The sequence below is a fragment of the Oncorhynchus mykiss genome, chromosome 22 (genome assembly GCF_057628025.1).
Source record: "Oncorhynchus mykiss isolate SJ-2025 chromosome 22, ASM5762802v1, whole genome shotgun sequence".
NCBI classification, from domain to species: domain Eukaryota; kingdom Metazoa; phylum Chordata; class Actinopteri; order Salmoniformes; family Salmonidae; genus Oncorhynchus; species Oncorhynchus mykiss.
The window spans coordinates 5539461-5563586 of NC_143043.1; the positions used below are offsets into that span (position 1 = coordinate 5539461).

At 40.8% G+C, this 24126-nt stretch overlaps 1 protein-coding gene across 4 annotated transcripts in view; it reads right to left on the reverse strand.

Moving 5' to 3' along the window:
- The window catches only part of nalcn (sodium leak channel, non-selective), a 289782-nt gene that overhangs the window by 244669 nt on the left and 20987 nt on the right, over window positions 1-24126 (reverse strand). The window lies entirely within an intron of this gene.

The window sequence follows — 24126 nt, forward strand, 5'->3', positions numbered from 1 at the left end:
ATATATGAATGAGTGATGGTACAGAACAACATAGGCAAGATGCAGTAGATGGTATCGAGTACAGTTATACATATGAGATGGGTAATGTAGGGTATGTAAACAAAGTGGCATAGTTTAAAGTGGCTAGTGATACATGTATTACATAAAGATGCAGTAGATGATATACAGTATATACAGTATATACATATACATATGAGATGAGTATTATATTAAGTGGCATTGTTTAAAGTGGCTAGTGATAATTTTTTTACATCAATTTCCATCAATTCCCATTATTAAAGTGGCTGGAGTTGAGTCCGTATGTTGGCAGCAGCCACTCAATGTTAGTGGTGGCTGTTTAACAGTCTGATGGCCTTGAGATAGAAGCTGTTTTTCAGTCTCTCGGTCCCTGCTTTGATGCACCTGTACTGCCCTCGCCTTCTGGATGATAGCGGGGGTTTACCAATTTACCAATACCAGTTTGTCCGTGAAGTGTACGCTGAGGGTGGTCCTGGAATCGAACCCACTATTCTAACACTGCAATGCTCTAACAAGATTTATGTCAAGATTAAACATGCTTTGCGAAGCATAAATGTAATATGATTGATAAAGCCTTTACAAAGCAGTGCTTATGCCACCCTTTTTAAAGCAAAGGTTTACATCATATTTGACATAGTGGGTTATGTCACATTTGATATTGGTGGTTATGTCACACAGCAATGCCACATTTATGAACCCTTTATTGTGCAAAACATACAGTTATTTGAGACAAATTATTTGAGACATTCATGGTCCTTCGAACCGGATGATGACTGAACCAAAGACAGGTGAAAAGGAAATGGAGGCAGAGAGGGAAGAATTGTCTCCACTGGAAGGAAGAAGAGAGGAGGAGAGAGCAGCTGAGGGAAAGGTCTTGGAACAAAGGAAATATCCAGGAGCTAAGCCTAAAGTAACAAAGGCTTCATCCTCAACCACCAGCAGCACCAGAAGAACCAGGCAAGCACCTGGTTATCTTAAGGATTATGTGGTCGAGTTTCCGACATCAAAGGGCAAGCCCACCAGAGCTCAAAGTGTTCATGGGTCAACTATACATTTCAGCCATCAACCATCTCCTTTGAGCCAAGGACTGGAAACTGCTTTGGAGCAGGAAAGTGGTCTACATGAAGAACCTATGGAGGAGATAACTCCCACCGCACAGGTCGACCAGCTTCCTGAGGCAGGCTCCGCTCACCCCTTAACTAATGGGAAATCGTCGAAGCACTCTAGACGGAGTGGGAGTTCGACCAGTGGATACCCCTTTGGAAGTGGCCATGGCAGCCGTCATTCACAGACTACTCAGTAAATATACCACTTTATGGTTAAAGGAATTCCTGCCTCAGTCTCATCCATTCCTCTGTCACCTGACACGTGACCGAACACCTGTTCACCTTCACTGCCAGTCATCCTACCTGTCCAGCTACCCACACAGATTCCACTAATATTTCAATGGTTCTTCTTTTATGGCTCTACGTTTGAATATTAAGTCATTGTTGTGCATTCAATGCAGTCAACAATTAGGGGCCGGTATGTTAGAGCCGATTTGGACATATTTGTATAAAAGACTGAACATACGGAGCGCCATGTATATTTGTGTAAATATATTAAATATTAATGTACATAATGAAATTATAGGTACGTACCTTTATGATTTAAATTTACCTGATTGAGATATATTCATTTGTTGTTAGTGTAACTCAGTTTTTGCCCCCCCCTCTTGCCTGTTCATTGTATTGTGGTAAGTGTGTTAGGATAAAGGCAAGAAGTTGGGCCTTTGGGAGAAGGAGTCCTTGCTAGATGCGGGAGCGGTATAGTTTTTTGACCATACAGACATACAGACAGGTCATAATATGTATTTTCCATATCAAGTATTCTATGCTTTAAGTTGATTGGATTATCATTTATTTGTTAGATATAAGAAGAAAACACATTTTTGTTGTACCATATCCCTGGTTGTCATTGAATGTTTGGCCGTTTGGAAACCTTGAGTGTGGACTGTACGCGTACCAAACAAGCTTCAGGCTTGGGCAGTGGCTATGGTAAAGATGAAAGGAAGCCACTACAGTAGTGTTTATGAAGGCTTTATGAAATTCTTACAAGCTGCATGTTATTTAAAGCGGGCTGTTTTTAATACAAAGCAGGCCTTATCAATTCAGAGTTGCAGAGCTAAAAAAAAAACTTGAATGGCCCACTGATGTAGTTGGAAGATGGATGGGAGAATTTATGAGTTGTTACAGACATATTTTCTGACCAAATGGGACCCTGTGATAACAAAACAATATGGTTATCAAATACACAAAAAATATACAGTTGAAGTCGGAAGTTTACATACACCTTAGCCAAATGCATTTAAACTCAGTTTTCACAATTCCTGACATTTAATTCTTGAAAAATCTTGAAAAATCTCCCTGTCTTACGTCAGTTATGATCACCAGTTTATTTTAAGAATGTGAAATGTCAGAAAAATAGTAGATACTATTTATTATTTATTTCAGCTTTTATTTCTTTCATCACATTCCCAGTGGGTCAGAAGTTTACATACACTCAATTAGTATTTGGTAGCATTGCCTTTAAATTGTTTAACTTGTGTCAAATGTTTCAGGTAGCCTTCCACAAGCTTCCCACAGAGCTGGTGTAACTGAGTCAGGTTTGTAGGCCACCTTGCTCGAACACGTTTCTTCAGTTCTGCCCACACATTTTCTATAGGATTGAGGTCATGGCTTTGTGATGGCCACTCCAAATCCTTAACTTTGTTGTCCTTAAGCCAGTTTGCCACAAGTTTGGAAGTTGTACATTTGGAAGACCCATTTGCGACCAAGCGTTAACTTCCTGACGGATGCCTTGAGATGTTGCTTCAATATACAGTGGGGCAAAAAAGTATTTAGTCAGCCACCAATTGTGCAAGTTCTCCAACTTAAAAAGATGAGAGAGGCCTGTAATTTTCATCATAGGTACACTTGAACTAAAATCACATTGTAGGATTTTTCATGAATTTATTTGCAAATTGTGGTGGAAAATAAGTATTTGGTCATTAACAAAAGTTTATCTCAAAACTTTGTTATATACCCTTTGTTGGCAATGACAGAGGTCAAACGTTTTCTGTAAGTCTTCACAAGGTTTTCACACACTGTTGCTGGTATTTTGGCCCATTCCTCCATGCAGATCTCCTCTAGAGCAGTGATGTTTTGGGGCTGTTGCTGGGCAACACGGACATTCAACTCCCTCCAAAGATTTTCTATGGGGTTGAGATCTGGAGACTGGCTAGGCCACTCCAGGACCTTGAAATGCTGCTTACGAAGCCACTCCTTCGTTGCCCGGGCGGTGTGTTTGGGATCATTGTCATGTTGAAAGAACCAGCCACATTTCATCTTCATGCCCTTGCTGATGGAAGGAGGTTTTCACTCAAAATCTCACGATACATGGCCTCATTCATTCTTTCCTTTACATGGATCAGTCGTCCTGGTCCCTTTGCAGAAAAACAGCCCCAAAGCATGATGTTTCCAACCCCATGCTTCACAGTAGGTATGGTGTTCTTTGGATGCAACTCAGCATTCTTTGTCCTCCAAACACGACGGGTTGAGTTTTTACCAAAAAGTTATATTTTGGTTTCATCTGACCATATGACATTCTCCCAATCTTCTTCTGGATCATCCAAATGCTCTCTAGCAAACTTCAGACGGGCCTGGACATGTACTGGCTTAAGCAGGGGGACACGTCTGGAACTGCAGGATTTGAGTCCCTGGCGGCACAGTGTGTTACTGATGGTAGGCTTTGTTACTTTGGTCCCATCACTAGGTCCCCCTGTGTGGTTCTGGGATTTTTACTCACCGTTCTTGTGATAATTTTGACCCCACGGGGAGAGTTCTTATGTGGAGCCCCAGATCGAGGGAGATTATCAGTGGTCTTGTATGTCTTCCATTTCCTAATAATTGCTCCCACAGTTGATTTCTTCAAACCAAGCTGCTTACCTATTGCAGATTCAGTCTTCCCAGCCTGGTGCAGGTCTACAATTTTGTTTCTGGTGTCCTTTGACAGCTCTTTGGTCTTGGCCATAGTGGAGTTTGGATTGTGACTGTTTGAGGTTGTGGACAGGTGTCTTTTATACTGATAACAAGTTCAAACAGGTGCCGTTAATACAGGTAACGAGTGGAGCACAGAGGAGCCTCTTAAAGAAGAAGTTACAGGTCTGTGAGAGCCAGAAATCTTGCTTGTTTGTAGGTGACCAAATACTTATTTTCCACCATAATTTGCAAATAAATTCATTAAAAATCCTACAATGTGATTTTCTGGATTTTTTTTCTATTTTTTTCTGTCATAGTTGAAGTGTACCTATGATGAAAATTACAGCCTCTCTCATGTTTTTAAGTGGGAGAACTTGCACAATTGGTGGCTGACTAAATACTTTTTTGCCCCACTGTCTGGACATTATGGCCAAACAGTTCTATTTTTGTTTCATCAGACTGGATGACATTTCTCCAAAAAGTACAATCTTCGTACCCATTTGCAGTTGCAAACCGTAGTCTAGCTTTTTTATGGCGGTTTTGGAGCAGTGGCTTCTTCCCTGCTGAGCGGCCTATCAGGTTATGTCGATATAGGACTCGTTTTACTGTGGATATATATACACTTTTGTACCCGTTTCCTCCAGCATCTTCACAAGGTCCATTGCTGTTGTTCTTGGATTGATTTACACTTTTCGCTCCAAAGTATGTTCCTCTCTAGGAGACAGAACACGTCTCCTTCCTGAACAGGTATGACGGCTGCGTGGTCCCATATACAGATGAACGTGGTACCTTCAGGGAGTTTGGAAATTGCTCCCAAGGATGAACCAGACCTGTGGAGGTATACCATTTTTTTTTAGGTCTTGGCTGACTTTTGATTTTCCCATGATGTCAAGCAAAGGGGCACTGAGTTTGAAGGTAGACCTTGAAATACATCCACAGGTACACCTCTAATTGACTCAAATTACTTGTATCATGCACAAAGTTGATGTCCTAACCGACTTGCCAAAACTATAGTTTGTTAACAAGACATTTGTGGAGTGGTTGAAAAACAAGTTTTAATGACTCCAACCTAAGTGTATGCAAACTTCCGACTTCAACTGTATATCCGGAGAGAGGCATGATTTTGTGAAACAAAGTGTGTTACAGTCCCCGGTATCTCTCTGGAAGTAGATCCTCGCTCTGAGCTCGTCTACTTCATTGTCCAGAGTAGGGATGCAAAGGGTTGTAAAACTTTCCGGTAAATTTCCAGAATTTTCCCAGAAAATTCCATGGGAAGGCCTGGGAATTTGGGGAATTTTGCTTAAATTCATCAAAAAAGTTAGCTTGTTACAGTGAACCTTTTTTGTGGGATAGGCATAAGGCAATTCTAGGTCTTGTGGCATATTTTGGTTAAACTATCCCCAAATCTGTCTGCAAACAATTGTTGGAAAAATTACTTGTGTCATGCACAAAGTCGATGTCCTAACCGACTTGCCAAAACTATAGTTTTTTAACAAGACATTTGTGGAGTGATTGAAAAATGCGTTTTAAGGACCCCAACCTAAGTGTATGTAAACTTCCAACTTCAACTGTATTTCATGTTAGGTTGTATTTTGAGTGGATTATCCCTTTAATAAATTGGCACGTGGGATAGGTATAGACTAAAGTGCATAATGGGAATTGTGTTCCAAGACACATAGTAAAGCACCCTTTGCTGGCTCTAACAAGCGCCCAATCAATTTGCTGCCTGTTCTTAGTAAAATGATGGAGAGAATTGAGTTTAACCAAACACAACACTATTTTTCAGAGAACAAGTTAACAACTGACTTTAGGCAAGCATATAGAGAAGGGCACTCAACTTGTATTGCCTTGACTCATATTTTAGATGATTGGTTAAAATAAATGGATAATACAATGATAGTTGGAGCTGTATTGTTAGATTTCACTGCAAGCCTTTGATTTTATTGATCAGAAATTATTATTGAAGAAACTCACTTGCTATGGCTTACATAACCTGCCATCAAATGGTTGGAGAGTTATTCATCTAATTGAACCTAAAGAGTGTTCTTCAACTGAACTTCTTCTAACATCAGACATGCAGTGCGGTGTCCCTCGGGGCAGTTACCTTTAGCCGTTACTCTTCTCTATTTTTACAAATGATTTGCCACTGGTCTTACACAAAACAAGAATGACTTTGTATGCAGATGATTCCATACTTAACATGTCAGCCCCCAAAAGCCAGTGAGCTCACTGAAATTCTAAATAAGCAGTTACAGTCAGTATCAGAATTGGTGATAAATGATAAACTGGCATCTAAAACCAGAAGAAGGTAAACTCCTAGGTATAACATTGGATGGTCAATTACCATGGTGAAGTCATAATGACAAAGTTGTTGTGAAGATGGGGAGGGGTATGTCTGTTATTAAAATACTTTGTTTTACTCAAAAATCAACAAGTTGTTCAGGCTCTGGTCTTGTCCCATCTTAAATACGGTCTGGTATTATGGTCAAGTACAGCAAAAAAAAGTTCAAATTCCAGATTGTCTGCATAATGAAATGACATTCAGCTCAGACACCCATACATAACCCACAAGACATGCCTCTAGGGGTCTCCTCAGTGCCCAAGTCCAGAACAAATTCACGGCAATGCACAGTATTATACAAAGCCATGATCGCATGGAACTCCCTTACATCTCCAATTACTCAAGCAAACAGCAAATGACCTAAAAAAAAGACTAAACAACATGTTATGGAACGGCAGGGATTGTGAGGGGACACAAACAATTATTATTTTTTTAAGTTGTCTTGTTTGTATTTTTTTGTTGTTGTATTGTTTGTATATCGTTTAAATTTGTGTGACTGTCCATCTCTACCAGTGTTCTGTTTACTTGTCATGTTTTGTGTTTAGGTGGACACCAGGAAGAATAGCGGCTGCCTCTGCAAAAGCTGACAAAAAGCATCTCCCCCATTGAGCAGATTTTGAATTCTGTGCTCAAATAATCTCTTAAAAGGACAAGTCCACCACTTTTTAACCTCATTTTCATTATCTGCAGCTAGGGTTGCAAAGCTACTGGTAATTGACCAAAGTAATTTTGGTGTAATGTAGGAAATCTAATATAAGGCCTCCATGCTAGAACACGTTTCTTCAGTTCTGCCCGCAAATTTTCTATAGGATTGAGGTCAGGGCTTTGATATGGCCACTCTAATACCTTGACTTTGTTGTCCTTAAGCCATTTTGCCACAACTTTGGAAGTATGCTTGAGGTCATTGTCCATTTGGAAAACCCATTTGCGACCAAGCTTTAACTTCCTGACTGATATTGCTTCAATATACTGTGGATATAGATACTTTTTTAACCAAAGTACGTTCATCTCTAGGAGACAGAACGCGTCTCCTTCCTGAGCGGTATGACGGCTGTGTGGTCCCCAGTGTTTATACTTGGGTGCTATTGTTTGCACAGATAAACATGGTACCTTCAGGCATTTGGAAATTTCTCCCAAGGATGAACCAGACTTGGGGAGGTCTTGACTGATTTCCTTTGATTTTCCCATGATGTCAGGCAAAGAGGCACTGAGTTTGAAGGTAGGCCTTGAAATGCATCCACAGGTACACCTCCAATTGATGCAAATTATGTCAATTAGCCTATCAGAATTTTCTAAAGCCATGACGTCATTTTCTGGAATTTTCTAAGCTGTATAAAGGCACAGTCAACTTAGTGTATGTAAACTTCTGACCCACTGGAATTGTGATACAGTGAATTTTAAGTGAAATAATCTGTCTGTAAAAAATTGTTGGAAAAATGACTTGTATCATGCACAAAGTAGATGTCCTAACCAACTTGCCAAAACTCTAGTTTGTTAACAAGACATTTGTGGAGAGGTTGAAAAACAAGTTAATGACTCCAACCTAAGTGTATGTAAACTTCCGACTTCAACTGTATTACAAAAAATACCAAAAAAGACAGGCGAAGCTCTAGTATGCTCAACTGAAACGATACCGTTTACAGTATACTAAAATGAACTAATAGTATATAGTATGTAGTATACAGTAGGTTAGTCTGGGTATTCAAACACAGCCTATGAGATTCATTGTGACGTGGGGAGCAGGAAAATACCCTGTGATGCCAATAACCATGTTTCCACCAACCATTTCATTCGGATGAATTACCTGATGAATGAAAAAAGTCACGACCGGGCTGATGGAAACATGAAATGCCGGGACAATTTTATAAATGCCGACAGACAATTTGTTTGTTCGACATGGTGGGATCTTTTCATGTCGATAAAGTTAATTGTGCGAGAAATGGCAGTGGAAACAGATTTATGAGCAAATATTGATATAATAACCATCATATCGAAGTAAACGTGTGTGGTCCTCCCACTACGACTCAGCAAAGCATGCATTTTTTTAGGCTACAGATGAGATAAATAGTGAATTTCACAGGGTGATGAATGTGCAAGGTGATGTTCCAATAAATATCGAGGTTCTTATTCTGGTGACATGATGATCGATGCTTGGCTGCCATTTGACAAAAACTATCGTTCTTATCCATAATAATGTCATAATGTAGGTAGCCTACCGTCACTGTATCTGCGGGCTGTTGGCTAGCACACATGTGCCAAGATCAGAGTGGGCACATTTGCTATATAACGCAGCAGTTTTAGTGACACAACCATCAGTGGAGTTGAAAATGCAATGAAACTCATTTAGCACATGGGAATTTTATTTACAAAAAAATATTTTTATGTGCATTACGCACATCCTTTTATCTTTTTTTCTGATTTTTTATATTCTTATTAAAATCTGTTGCAAATTGGATCGAAACCTAGCTACAGATCATTGAAACGCACTGTTTTCGCATATGTAGATACTGGTTTGGTGCTGGAAATAATGAATATGAGGTTGAAAAGTGACTCACTCATAGGCAGAGAGACACTGCATTCGTCAGTGCTCTAGTGAGGGCTGTGTCAGTAAAGTTGCATGAATAAGGGTAGAGGTGGAGTCATATAGACTGAGTGTACAAAACATTAAGAACAATATTGGATTCGATCTTGAAATAAACCTATTTGTGTTAACATACTATAACTTATTGATTACATTATATGTATAAGGAATGTATATGTTGGGGTCAATAAGGGGAGGATAGGAACTGGGTGTATGGAAAGCACCTGAGTGAGAAGTGCAGAAAGTTAATATTCTAATATTGTTGAATATCAAGGTTCCTAAGATGGGCAAAGGACAACAGTCTAGTTTCAGTTCCTGATAAGGCAGGGAGAGCTGCGGAACTAGGGAGGAGCGAGGAATTTGGCTCGAGGTTAACTCAACAAATGAGGTTAAAAGAAACCTCTGGGAGGGGGGCCAGAGGGGACCACTCAAACGACCCTCCTACTGCAGTCCTCTCACACACCCATACACCTCCATGCCCAAAAAAGGACCAAGCATCAGGCAGGACCAAGACTACAGCAGTGAGAGGAACTAATTAAGTTCCTGAATAGCAACAGAGATGTATTGGCTGTCTAGTATAAGGAGCTGACCCCGCCTAGTAGGAGGTTATACATATAAAGTACCAATTAAAAGTTTGGACACACCTACTCATTTATGGGTTATTTATCCTATTTTCTAGATGTAGAATAATAGTGAAGACATCAAAACTATGAAATAACACAGAGAATCATGTAGTAACCAAAAAAAAAAAGAGTTAAACAAGATTCTTCTTCAAAGTAGCCACCCGGTGCCTTGATGACAGCTTTGCACACTCTTGGCATTCTCTCAACCAGCTTCACCTGGAATGCTTTTACAACAGTCTTGGAGTTGGCTGCTTTTCCTTCACTCTGCGGTCCAACTCATCTCAAACCATCTCAATTGGGTTGAGGTCGGGTGATTATGGAGGTCAGGACATCTGATGCAGCACTCCATCACGCTCCTTCTTGGTCAAACAGCCCTTACACAGCCTGGAGTTGTGAAAGTACCTGTCCTGTTGAAAAACAAATGACAGGCCCACTACGTCCAAACCAGATGGGATGGCGTATCGCTGCAGAATGATGTGGTAGCCATGCTGGTTAAGTGTGCCTTGAAATCTAAATAAATCAGACTGTCACCAGCAAAGCACCATCACACCATCACACCTCCTCCTCCATGCTTCACGATGGGAAATACACATGCAGAGATCATCCGTTCCCCTACTCTGCGTCTCACAAAGACAAGGCGGTTGGAACCAAAAATCTCAAATTTGGACTCATCAGACCAAAGGACACATTTCCATCGGCCTAATGTCCATTGCTCGTGTTTCTTGGTCCAAGCAAGTCTCTTCATCTAATTGGTGTCGTTTAGTAGTGGTTTCCTTGCAGCAATTCGACCATGAAGGCCTGATTCAAGCAGTCTCCTCTGAACAGTTGATGTTGAGATGTTACTTGAACCTACTCTTACGATAAGTGCCATGGGATCTTTAGTGACCACAGAGAATCAGGACACCTGTTTATCGTCCGATACAAAAGACAGCACCCTACACAGGGCAATGTCCCCAATCACTGCCCAGGGGAATTGGGATATTATTTTTTAGACCAGAGGAAAGGGTGCCTCATACTGGCCCTCCAACACCACTTCCAGCAGCATCTGGTCTCCCATCCAGGAACCGAACAGGACCAACCCTGCTTAGCTTCAAAAGCAAGTCAGCAGTGGGATGCAGGGTGGTATGCTGCTGGCATACCTTCACTCTGGGGTCCAACTCATCCCAAACCATTTGGGTTGAGGTTGGGTGATTGTGGAGGCCAGGTCATCTGAAGCAGCACTCCATCACCCTCCTTCTTGGTCAAATAGTCCTTAAACAGCCTGGAGGTGTTCGACCATGAAGGCCTGATTCACACAGTCTCCTCTGAACAGTTGACGTTGAGATTTGTCTGTTACTTGAACTCTGAGGAGCCTTTATTTGGGCTGCAATCTGAGGTGCAGTTAACTCTAATGAACTTATCCTCGGCAACATAGGTATCTCTGAGTCTTCCTTTCCTGTGGCGGTCCTCATGAGAACCAGTTTGATCATAGATCTTGATGTTTTTGCGCCTGCACTTGAAGAAATGTTCAAAGTTCTTGAAATGTGTCTTAAAGTAATGACGGACTGTCGTTTCTCTTTGCTTATTTGAGCTGTTCTTGCCATAATATGGACTTGGTCATTTAACAAATAGGGCTATCTTCTGTATACCACCCATACCTTGTTACAACACAACTGATTGACTCAAAAGCATGAAATAAACTTTTAACAAGGCACACTTGTTAATTTAAATGCATTCCAGGTGACTACCTCATGAAGCTGGTTGAGAGAAAGCCAAGAGTGTGCAAAGCTGTCACCAAAGCAAATATATTTTCATTTGTTTAACACTTTTACTACATGATTCCATATCTGTTAGTTCATACTACTGACGTCTTCACTATTATTCTACATTATAGAAAATATTAAAAATACAGAACGAGTAGGTGTCCAACCTTTTGACTGGTACTGTATATTTTAGGTTCTTCAAAGTAGCCACCATTTGCCTTGATGACACCTTTGCACACTCTTGGCATTCTCTCAACCAGCTTCACCTGGAATTCTTTTCCAACAGTCTAAAATAATTCATTTCAAAGTTTGTATAATGTTCATCAGTATGGGAGTTACTATTCAAAAAGGAGGGACTGTTGGATTCTAGCTTGAAATATACTTATTCGTGTTACCATGCTAAAACTTATTGATTACTTTACATGTATAAGGATATGTTGGGGTCAATGAATGGTGGAAAGGAACTGTGTGTATGGAAAGTTACTGAGTGAGACAAGGGGAAGTGCAGAAAGTTAATATTCTGTTCAAACATGTTATTGTTGATGTAACAATGTACGCTGAGAGTCGGGAAGCAAGTTCAGGAAGTGAATACATTTAATTAATAAATGAACAAAACAAGAAACACGAACAGAGCACAGACATGAAACAGCAACAATAACGACTGGGGAAGAAACCAAAGGGAGTGACATAAAGGGCAGGTAATCAAGGAGGTGATGGAGTCCAGGTGAGTGTCATTATGCACGTAACACTGGTGACAGGTGTGCGCCATAATGAGCAGCCTGGTGACTTAAAGGCCGAAGAGGGAGCACACGTGACAGTTGAATGTCAAGGTTCCTAAGGAGAGGGGAAAATGACAACAGTCTAGTTTCAGTTCCTGATAAGGCAGGCCAGAGGGGCTCACCCCAACGACTCTCGGACTACAGTTCTATCTCACATGCATACAGCTCCACGCCCACGATCGTTCTAGCATCAGGCAAGTTCCTGACTAGAAATATATGTGCTTGTGTAATCATACTTCGTCTTTGCAGCTGTATGACCTAGTGGGTGAATAAACCTGGTTTGTTCAGAACCTAACAACACCTTCCTGATATTGAGTTACGCATCCCCCCCCCTCCCCTCAGAACAGCCTCAATTCATCATCAGGGCATGGACTCCACAAGATGACGAAAATGTTCCACAGAAACGCTGGCCTATGTTGACTGCAATGCTTCCCACAGTTCCAACCGGTGTAGAGTCTAATTGGCATACATAGGCGGTGCGTGAGTTTCAAGTTTAGGGAAGATAATTTTCACCATAAAAATGCACTTTTGTAATAAAGCATAATCGCATTCCCGGTCACTATTGAGAACAGTGTGTTCCCACTAATTGATTACATTTTGGAACATTCGCACGTATAGCCTACTGCCGTGTGCACATTGCTGCGCTTATAAGGTGAAGAACTAGCCTAATAGTTTATCAACATTTTAAAATGTTCTGATCTGTTGCGTCAGCCTCATTGCTTGGGATGGTAGTGGTTGTATAAATCTGGAATTTATCGCATCCCACAACAGTCCCAGACTATGTTTGGAATATTTTTTCATTGCACAGAATAGGTCAACTTTTGTACTATAAGGGACAGTAGATTGACATAGGCTAGTGCTTTGTTTGTTCGTTAGGCCTACTCATCTTGTTGGTTGACAAAAATAAAATGCAAACAGTTCTTCCAATATCTTCAATATGCGCCTTGGAATTGGACAAGGATGTGCACAGTTGCATTCCTGATGTGTCTGTCTTCACTTGTGAGAAAAACCCGATTAAGTGACGGAGAGCCATGTGAGTGAGAGGTGCTTCGGAACAGGCAGCCGGAGGAGGATAATTATAATTATTATAAACAGCCCAAGGGAAAAAGGGACACAAAAGGCTTTTTTTAGGGGGCATTACGGCCATACAAAGGGGATGCCACAGGGAAATATGAAGCATTATCAAGTGCTTGTCAACTTGTGAATGAGAGACTGATGAAGTTTGTACAGCTTGCGCAAATATCAAAGCAGAGCTCATGCCTTTCATGCAACTTTTTTCAAATCAAAGCATCACAACTAAAGTTACATAAATATAACTCTAAATTAAGCATATACCTGTTGTACCTGTTACATCTGTTACACCTGTAACATATTTTCATCATTTCTAATCCCCCATATATTTTGGGGGTAAATAATATCCACACACACACACACACAAACACACACAAAAGTTTGGTGTCACTTAGAAATGTCCTTGTTTTTGAAAGAAAAGCATATTGTTTGTACCTTAAAATGACATCAAATTGATTAACAATGTCTACACTGTAATTCTGATAATTTTGATGTAAACATTTTTTTTTGGTTCTCTTTCAAAATCAAGGACATTTCTAAGTGAAACCCAACTTTTGAATGGTAGTGTATATATACACATATCTTTTTAAATGATATTTCTCTTCATTATTCCCCGCAAACCCTAACACTCCTCCCCTAATTGGAAAAGTTAATAAACAATAACACTTAGGCACTACTCTACACTATACATTCTATTTACATTTTACGGACTATTTTACAATAGTTATATTCTGTTTGTTTTTAGTCCTGGCCTTCCTCTATTTCTGATGTCCATCCAGTTTGATCTCTATTTGCCATATATTTGTATCTGTGCTATTTCACAACATTTCTGAACCTATATACATTTTAGGTCCCACCCTTGAGCTCCATTCAACCCCTCCCATCTATCTTGACACCATCCATATTGGATTTCTATTTGCCGTATATTTTTCAGCTGCTGTGATGATTCACAAAAGTTAGGAACCTTTCTATTCTCATAGTTTCTGCAGATTGTAAGTTAAATAAAAAAAAAATTCTAAAATAATTATTACAATATTGATCGATTGACTATGACTTTTCAGATCACCGAGTATTGCCTTCTGCAGTGTTAGCTGCAGGTAAATGTTACAATTGTAGGTAGCCTAGTGGTTGGAGCGTTGGGCCAGTAACCGAAAGGTTGCAAGAACGAATCCCCGAGCTGACAAGGTAAAAATCTGTCGTTCTGCCCCTGAACAAGGCAGCTAACCCACTGTTCCTAGGCCGTCATTGAAAATAAGAATTTGTTCTTAACTGACTTGCCTAGTTAAATAAAAGGTAAAAAAAAAAAATATTCAGCCATTCCTGGACCTGTGACCAAAAACTAGCTACATATGGACATATACAGTGGGGCAAAACAATATTTAGTCAGCCACCAATTGTGCAAGTTCTCCCACTTAAAAAGATGAGGCCTGTCATTTTCATCATAGGTACACTTCCACTATGACAGACAAAATGAGGAAAAAAATCCAGAAAATCACATTGTAGGATTTTTTATGAATTTATTTGCAAATTATGGTGGAAAATAAGTATTTGGTCACCTACAAACAAGCAAGATTTCTGGCTCTCACAGACCTGTAACTTCTTCTTTAAGAGGCTCCTCTGTCCTCCACACGTTACCCGTATTAATGGCACCTGTTTGAACTTGTTATCAGTAGAAAAGACACCTGTCCACAACCTCAAACAGTCACAATCCAAACTCCACTATGGCCAAGACCAAAGAGCTGTCAAAGGACACCAGAAACAAAATTGTAGACCTGCACCAGGCTGGGAAGACTGAATCTGCAATAGGTAAGCAGCTTGGTTTGAAGAAATCAACTGTGGGAGCAATTATTAGGAAATGGAAGACATACAAGACCACTGATAATCTCCCTCGATCTGGGGCTCCACACAAGATCTCACCCCGTGGGGTCAAAATGATCACAAGAACGGTGAGCAAAAATCCCAGAACCACACGGGGGGACCTAGTGAATGACCTGCAGAGAGCTGGGACCAAAGTAACAAAGCCTACCATCAGTAACACACTACGCTGCCAGGGACTTAAATCCTGCATTGCCAGACGTGTCCCCCTGCTTAAGCCAGTACATGTCCAGGCCTGTCTGAAGTTTGCTAGAGAGCATTTGGATGACCCAGAAGAAGATTAGGAGAATGTCATATGGTCAGATGAAACCAAAATATAACTTTTTGGTAAAAACTCAACTCGTCATGTTTGGAGGACAAAGAATGCTGAGTTGCATCCAAAGAACACCTGTCAACACAGACTCCAACCTTTCCACAATGGCCAAGACCAGAGAGCTGTGTAAGGACATCAGGGACAAAATTGTAGACCTGCACAAGGCTGCGATGGGCTACAGGACAATAGGCAAGCAGCTTGGTGAGAAGGCAACAACTGTTGGCGCAATTATTAGAAAATGGAAGAAGTTCAAGATGACGGTCAATCACCCTCGGTCTGGGGCTCCATGCAAGATCTCACCTCGTGGGGCATCAATGATCATGAGGAAGGTGAGTGATCAGCCCAGAACTACACAGCAGGACCTGGTCAATGACCAGAAGAGAGCTGGGACCACAGTCTCAAAGAAAACCATTAGTAACACACTGAGCCATCATGGATTAAAATCCTACAGCGCACATAAGGTCCCCCTGCTCAAGCCAACGCATGTCCAGGCCCGTCTGAAGTTTGCTAATGACCATCTGGATGATCCAGAGGAGGAATGGGAGAAGGTCATGTGGTCTGATGAGACAAAAATAGAGCTTTTTGGTCTAAACTCCACTCGCCGTGTTTAGAGGAAGAAGAAGTATGAGTACAACCCCAAGAACACCATCCCAACCGTGAAGCATGGAGGTGGAAACATCATTCTTTGGGCATGCTTTTCTGCAAAGGGGACAGGACGACTGCACCGTATTGAGGGGAGGATGGATGGGGCCATGTATCGCGAGATCTTGGCCAACAACCTCCTTCCCTCAGTAAGAGCATTGAAGATGGGTCGTGGCTGGGTCTTCCAGCATGACAACGACCCGAAACACACAGCCAGGGCAACTAAGGAGTGGCTCCGTAAGAAGCATCTCAAGGTCCTGGAGTGGCCTAGCCAGTCTCCAGACCTGAACCCAATAGAACATCTTTGGAGGGAGCTGAAAGTCCGTATTGCCTAGCGATAGCCCCGAAACCTGAAGGATCTGGAGAAGGTCTGTATGGAGGAGTGGGCCAAAATCCCTGCTGCAGTGTGTACAAACCTGGTCAAGAACTACAGGAACGTATGATCTCTGTAATTGCAAACAAAGGTTTCTGTACCAAATTTTAAGTTCTGCTTTTCTGATGTATCAAATACTTATGTCATGCAATAAAATGCAAATTAATTACTTAAAAATCATACAATGTGATTTTCTGGATTTTTGTTTTAGATTATGTCTCTCACAGTTGAAGTGTACCTATGATACAAATTACAGACCTCTACATGCTTTATAAGTAGGACAACCTGCAAAATCGGCAGTGTATCAAATACTTGTTCTCCCCACTATATATACACATACCAGTTTTATTTATCACAATTTCCTTTAACCAATTTTGACCTTCAATGCAGGGCCGACAGACAAGTTCCTTACTTTTTCCCCATCCACTTTCCTCTTCCATTTTTGCGGTAATGCTGCAATTAGCTGGTTGTAATTTGTTGTTTTGGGTAGAGCAGATATTTCCATATATTTGTGTTAGCTGCATAGGTGACATAACTACACCAGTCCTATTTATGATATAATTTACCTTTTTTAAACATTATCGAAAAACACATTTTCTTAATGAACCTTTATTTAACTAGGCAAGTCAGTTAAGAACAAATTCTTATTTACAATGAAGGCCTACCCCATCCAAACCCTAACCTAGACGATGCAGGGCCAATTGCGCGATGCCCTATGGGACTCCTAATCACAGCCGGATGTGATAAAACCATGGTCTGTATTGACGCCACTAGCACTGAGATGCATTGCTTTCGACCGCTGTGCCAATCGGGAGCACACAATATGTGTTGTATTATTTGTTCCGTCTGTTCTGGTGGATTAAACTGGAATTGCAACCAACTTTTTATGGCTTGTTTAAAAAATAACAATATTTTGGAGATTATTTCGTTTTCATATAACCGAAAGTGAGCGGTTGTAATCTGAATGAAGGGAAAAAGGCCATTCTTGAACTTATTTGCTAGAGAACCAGTTTGGATTAAGTATAACTTTTGTATGACTGATGGTATTAGTGAGAGGTCTAAGGCTTTCATATTTAATAATTTCTGCCCTCCGAATTCATGTTCATTATATAAATAGGCCCTTTAAATATTGTCTGGCTTGCCAGAAATTTGTGGAGTGGTTGAAAAACGACTTTTAATAACTCCAACCTACAGTGCCTTGCGAAATTATTCGGCCCCCTTGAACTTTGCGAACTTTTGCCACATTTCAGGCTTCAAACATAAAGATATAAAACTGTATTTTTTTGTGAAGAATCAACAACAAGTAGGACACAATCATGAAGTGGAACGACATTTATTGGATATTTCAAACTTTTTTAACAAATCAAAAACTGAAAAATTGGGCGTGCAAAATTATTCAGCCACCTTAAGTTAATAATTTGTAGCGCCACCTTTTGCTGCGATTACAGCTGTAAGTCGCTTGGGGTATGTCTCTATCAGTTTTGCACATCGAGAGACTGACATTTTTTCCCATTCCTCCTTGCAAAACAGCTCGAGCTCAGTGAGGTTGGATGGAGAGCATTTGTGAACAGCAGTTTTCAGTTCTTTCCACAGATTCTCGATTGGATTCAGGTCTGGACTTTGACTTGGCCATTCTAACACCTAGATATGTTTATTTTTGAACAATTCCATTGTAGATGTTGCTTTATGTTTTGGATCATTGTCTTGTTGGAAGACAAATCTCCGTCCCAGTCTCAGGTATTTCTTCCAGAATGGTCCTGTATTTGGCTCCATCCATCTTCCCATCAATTTTAACCATCTTCCCTGTCCCTGCTGAAGAAAAGCAGGCCCAAACCATGATGCTGCCACCACCATGTTTGACAGTGGGGATGGTGTGTTCAGCTGTGTTGCTTTTACGCCAAACATAACGTTTTGCATTGTTGCCAAAAAGTTAAATTTTGGTTTCATCTGACCAGAGCACCTTCTTCCACATGTTTGGTGTGTCTCCCAGGTGGCTTGTGGCAAACTTTAAACAACACTTTTTATGGATATCTTTAAGAAATGGCTTTCTTCTTGCCACTCTTCCATAAAGGCCAGATTTGTGCAATATACGACTGATTGTTGTCCTATGGACAGAGTCTCCCACCTCAGCTGTAGATCTCTGCAGTTCATCCAGAGTGATCATGGGCCTCATGGCTGCATCTCTGATCAGTCCTCTCCTTGTATGAGCTGAAAGTTTAGAGGGACGGCCAGGTCTTGGTAGATTTGCAGTGGTCTGATACTCCTTCCATTTCAATATAATCGCTTGCACAGTGCTCCTTGGGATGTTTAAAGCTTGGGAAATCTTTTTGTATCCAAATCCGGCTTTAAACTTCTTCACAACAGTATCTCGGACCTGCCTGGTGTGTTCCTTGTTCTTCATGATGCTCTCTGCGCTTTTAACGGACCTCTGAGACTATCACAGTGCAGGTGCATTTATACGGAGACTCGATTACAGACAGGTGGATTGTATTTATCATCATTAGTCATTTAGGTCAACATTGGATCATTCAGAGATCCTCACTGAACTTCTGGAGAGAGTTTGCTGCACTGAAAGTAAAGGGGCTGAATAATTTTGCACAGCCAATTTTTCAGTTTTTGATTTGTTAAAAAAGTTTTAAATATCCAATAAATGTCGTTCCACTTCATGATTGTGTCCCACTTGTTGTTGATTCTTCACAAAAAAATACAGTTTTATATCTTTATGTTTGAAGCCTGAAATGTGGCAAAAGGTCGCAAAGTTCAAGGGGGCCGAATACTTTCGCAAGGCACTGTAAGTATATGTAAACTTCCGACTTCAACTGTACACTTAGGTTGGAGTCATTAAAAGTTGTTTTTCAACAACTCCACAAATTTCTTGTTAACAAACTATAGTTTTGGCAAGTTGGTAAGGACATCTACTTTGTGAATGATACAAGTCTTTTTTCCAACAATTGTTAACATACAGATTATTTCACTTATAATATACTGTATCACAATTCCAGTGGGTCAGAAGTTTACATATACTAAGTTGACTGTGCCTTAAAACAGCTTGGAAAATTCCAGAAAATGATGTCAAGGCTTTAGAAGCTTCTGACGGGCTAATTGACATAATTGAGTCAATTGGAGGTGTCCCTGTGGATGTATTTCAAGGCCAACATCAAACTCAGTGCCTCTTTGCTTGACATCATGGGAAAATCTAAAGAAACCAGTCAAGAACTCAGAAAAAAATTGTAGAACTCCACAGGTCTGGTTCATCCTTCGGAGCAATTTCCAAATGCCTGAAGGTACCACGTTCATCTGTACAAACAATAGCACGCAAGTATAAACACCATAGGACCACGCAGACGTCATACTGCTCAGGAAGGAGACGTGTTCTGTCTTCTAGAGATGAACGTACTTTGGTGCGAAAAGTGCAAATCAATCCCAGAACAGCAGCAAAGAACCCTGTGAAGATGCTGGAGAAAACAGGTACAAAAGTATCTAAATTCACAGTAAACAAGTCCTATATCGACATAACCTGAAAGGCCGCTGAACAAGGAAGACGCCACTACGCCAAAACCGCCATAAAAAAGCCAGACTGTGGTTTGCAACTGCACATGGGGACAAAGATCGTACTTTTTGGAGAAATGTCCTCTGGGCTGATGAAACAAAAATAGAACTGTTTGGCCATAATGACCATCGTTATGTTTGGAGGAAAAAGGGGGAGGCCTGCAAGCCGAAGACACCATCCCAACCGTGAAGCACGGGAGTGGCAGCATCATGTTGTTGGGGTGCTTTGCTACAGGAGGGACTGATGCACATTACAAAATAGATGGCATCATGAGGTAGGACAATTATGTGGATATATTGAAACATCTCAAGACATCAGTCGGGAAGTTAAAGCTTGGTCGCAAATGGGTCTTCCAAACGGACAATGACCCCAAGCATACTTCCAAAGTTGTGGCAAAATGGCTTAAGGACAACCAAAGCCCTGACCTGACCTCAATCCTATAGAAAATGTATGGGCAGAACTGAAAAAGTGTGTGCGAGCAAGGAGGCCTACAAACCTGACTCAGTTACACCAGCTCTGTCAGGAGGAATGGGCCAAAATTCACCCAAATTATTGTGGGAAGCTTGTGGAAGGCTACCCGAAACGTTTGACCCAAGTTAAACAATTTCCATGCAATGCTACCGAATACGAATTGTCTGTATGTAAACTTTTGACCCACTGGGAATGTGATGCTGAAATAAATAATTCTCTACTATTATTCTGACATTTCACATTCTTAAAATAAAGTGGTCATCCTAACTGACCCAAGACAGGTAATGTTTACTAGAATTAAATGTCAGGAATTGTGAAAAACTGACTTCAACTGTCACAAATTAGATCTGGTACAAGATTATACAAAGAAAAAAATAACAATCTTTGCATTTTTTTGTACCATCATCTTTGAAATGCAAGAGAAAGGCCAAAATGTATTATTCCAGCCCAGGTGCAATTTAGATTTTGGCCACTAGATGGCAGGAGTGTATGTACAAAGTGTTAGACTGATCCAATGAACCATTGCATTTCTGTTCAAAATGTTGTATCAAGACTGCCCAAATGTGCCTAATTTGTTTATTATTAACGTTCATGTTCAAAACTGTGCACTCTCCTCAAACAATAGCGTGGTATTATTTCACTGTAATAGCTACTGTAAATTGGGTAGTGCAGTTAGCTAAAATTCTTGTTAATCTTTCTGCCCATGTCAGATATGTCTATGTCCTGGAAAATGTCCTTGCTACTTACACCCTCCTGCTAATCGCATTAGCCTACATTAGCTCAACCGTCACACAGGGGAACCACCAATCCTGAATAAGTTTTAATTGTTTAGCTAGCTAGCTATATGTCTTAAGCTAAAGCGTACTGTTAGCTAGCTAGCTAACATTAGCTGGAGCTAACATTAGCTGGAGCTAACATTAGCTGGAGCTAACATTAGCTGGCTGGCTCCCTAGCAGAGGTTATTATTAGTTTCCCAGAGAAATTGTAAAAAACACAATTTCACATTTTACTACATAAGACCGAATCAAGAAAGGTAAGTCACATATACAGCATCAGTGCCAATACCATATTTACAATGTGCAGGGATACTGAAGTCAAATCAAATCAAATGTTTTGGTCACATACACATGGTTAGCAGATGTTAATGCGAGTGTAGCGAAATGCATGTGCTTCTAGTTCCGACAATGCAGTAATAACCAATGAGTAATCTAACCTAACAATTCCAAAACTACTACCTTATACACACAAGTGTAAAGGGATAAAGAATATGTACATAAAGATATATGAATGAGTGATGGCACAGAACGGCATAGGCAAGATGCAGTAGATGGTATCGAGTACAGTATATACATATGAGATGAGTAATGTAGGGTATGTAAACAAAGTGGCATAGTTTAAAGTGGCTAGTGATACATGTATTACATAAAGATGCAGTAGATGATATAGAGTACAGTATATACATATACATATGAGATGAGTAATGTAGGGTATGTAAACATTATATTCAGTAGCATTGTTTAAAGTGGCTGTGATATATTTTACATCAATTTCCATCAATTCCCATTATTAAAGTGGCTGGAGTTGAGTCAGTGTGTTGGCAGCAGCCACTCAAGTGGTAGGGTTAGATATAATAAACAGAGTAGCAGCAATAATAATAGTATGTGATTGTGTGTGTGTAGTCAGTATAACTGTATGTGCGTGTTATGCGTGTGTGAGCAAATGAAGTGTGTGTGTGTGTGTGTGTGTGTGTGTGTGTGTGTGTGCGTGCGTGCGTAGAATGTGCATAGAGAGAGTGTGTGAGTGTGCATAGACAGTGCCTAAATATAAATAAAATAGAAGGGCCAATGCAGATTTTGTTAGCTATTTAGCACTCTTATGGCTTAGGGATAGAAGCTGTTCAGGATCCAGTTGGTGTCGGACTTGATTCTCCGATACCGCTTTCCGGACCTTCCTTTCACACCGCCTGATATCGAGGTCCTGGATGGCAAGAAGCTCAGCCCAAGTGATACTCTGTGCTGCCCGCGCCACCCTCTGCAGCGCCATGCAATCGAGGGCAGTGTAGTTGCCATACCAAGCAGTGACGCAGCCAGTCAAGATGCTCTCAATGGTGCAGCTGGAGAACCTTTCGAGAATTTGAGGGCCCATAACAAATATTTTCAACCTCCTGTGGGGGAAGAGCCGCTGTCACGCTCTCTTCCCGACTGTTTGCGTGTGTGTGGACAATTTTAAGTCCTTAGTGATTTGGACACAGAGGAACTTGTGACCTGCTCGACTGCAGCCCCTCCCCATTTCCTGTGGTCCACGATCAGCTCCTTGGTCTTACTGACGTTGAGGGAGAGGTTGTTGTCCTGCTAGATCACTGTAGGTTGTCTCATCGTCGCCGGTGATCAGGCCTACTACCGTGGTGTAATCAGAAAACTTGATGGTGTTGGAAACCATCACAGTAAGGTACTTAATTGTAACCTGCAAATCATTTGATATTGAAAGAAAAACAGCTGCATTGGACTTTTAATATCCAATTCACAAGCGTAGTGTTGCAAGCACAAGATTCCAACTATGTGAGACATCAAAACCACACTAACAGGTTGAATAATACTATGTGGAGTCTTATTTTTGGGAAGGGGGGAAAGGGACAATGAGCAATAACTCATAGAATCTGTGACAGAATAATAAATAGACCGTCTAAATGAGTAAAACTGTGTGAAACATCATACCATATTTTGGAAAAGAATAAAAGGACTTTATAATGGAAACATTGGGCTTTCACTCGCTTGGTATTGATTCACACAATCATCAATATCATCCATCATCTTGATGGTCAACTTGACATGTTGCTATTGATACGGACAACAATCTATTTTTACTTTGATGAGGACTCAGTGATGACAGACAGACACGCTCACACACAATACAAAATAATTATCCCTCATCCCTTTTAACACCGGATGGCAAATGTTAAGAGGCGGTATTGACCTGTCCACACTGACAGAAGCATTACCCAAATGACTCGGCTGTATTCCGCTTTGGCGTAAACAGTGTTTCGGTGTCCGTCTGATGACTTCCTGTCAGTGTGCTTGTTATCCTTGATTTGCCAATTAAGCTGTCTACACTTCCCACCGCAGTAATTTAGGCCTTTCATCTGCCAGATGTATTGTATCCGGGTGCTTCTGTAGCACACCATCTATTTCCCTGGATCTGTCTGACCCAATCAGACCTGGGTTCAAATAGCATTTTGGTTTCTTTCAAATATTATGAACATTTGATTGATCCTGCCTTGGAGTGCTAGGTCGGTGGGCAGGGTTTGCACTATTGGGACTACCAATTGGTTCCATTGAACCAGGCAAACTCAACCACAGCCATAGTATCTGAAAGAATGTGAATACTAATGCAGATCCATATTAACGGGGTATTGTTGGACACAAACATTCGAGTAATGTCAAAGGGTCATAATTTAAAGGACCGCAAACTGGCACTTATTTCTTATCACAACATTCATTCTGATTGATGGTTGTCAAACACATCCATATAATCAGCAGATCAAATACTTAGTGGCTAAGCAGAAGCCATCACTCAAAAGTTAGAGAACACCCACGGACACTATTATCTAAATAGAGGGCATATGATGGGAAAGTGAGGCGTCACACCCCTCTACCACAACGGATTTCGGATCCACTCTTCCCCCAATTTCAATGGAGTTCTGTAAACTGTGCAGCATCTACGCTGCAATCAACTATCAGAGTGGATCCGAA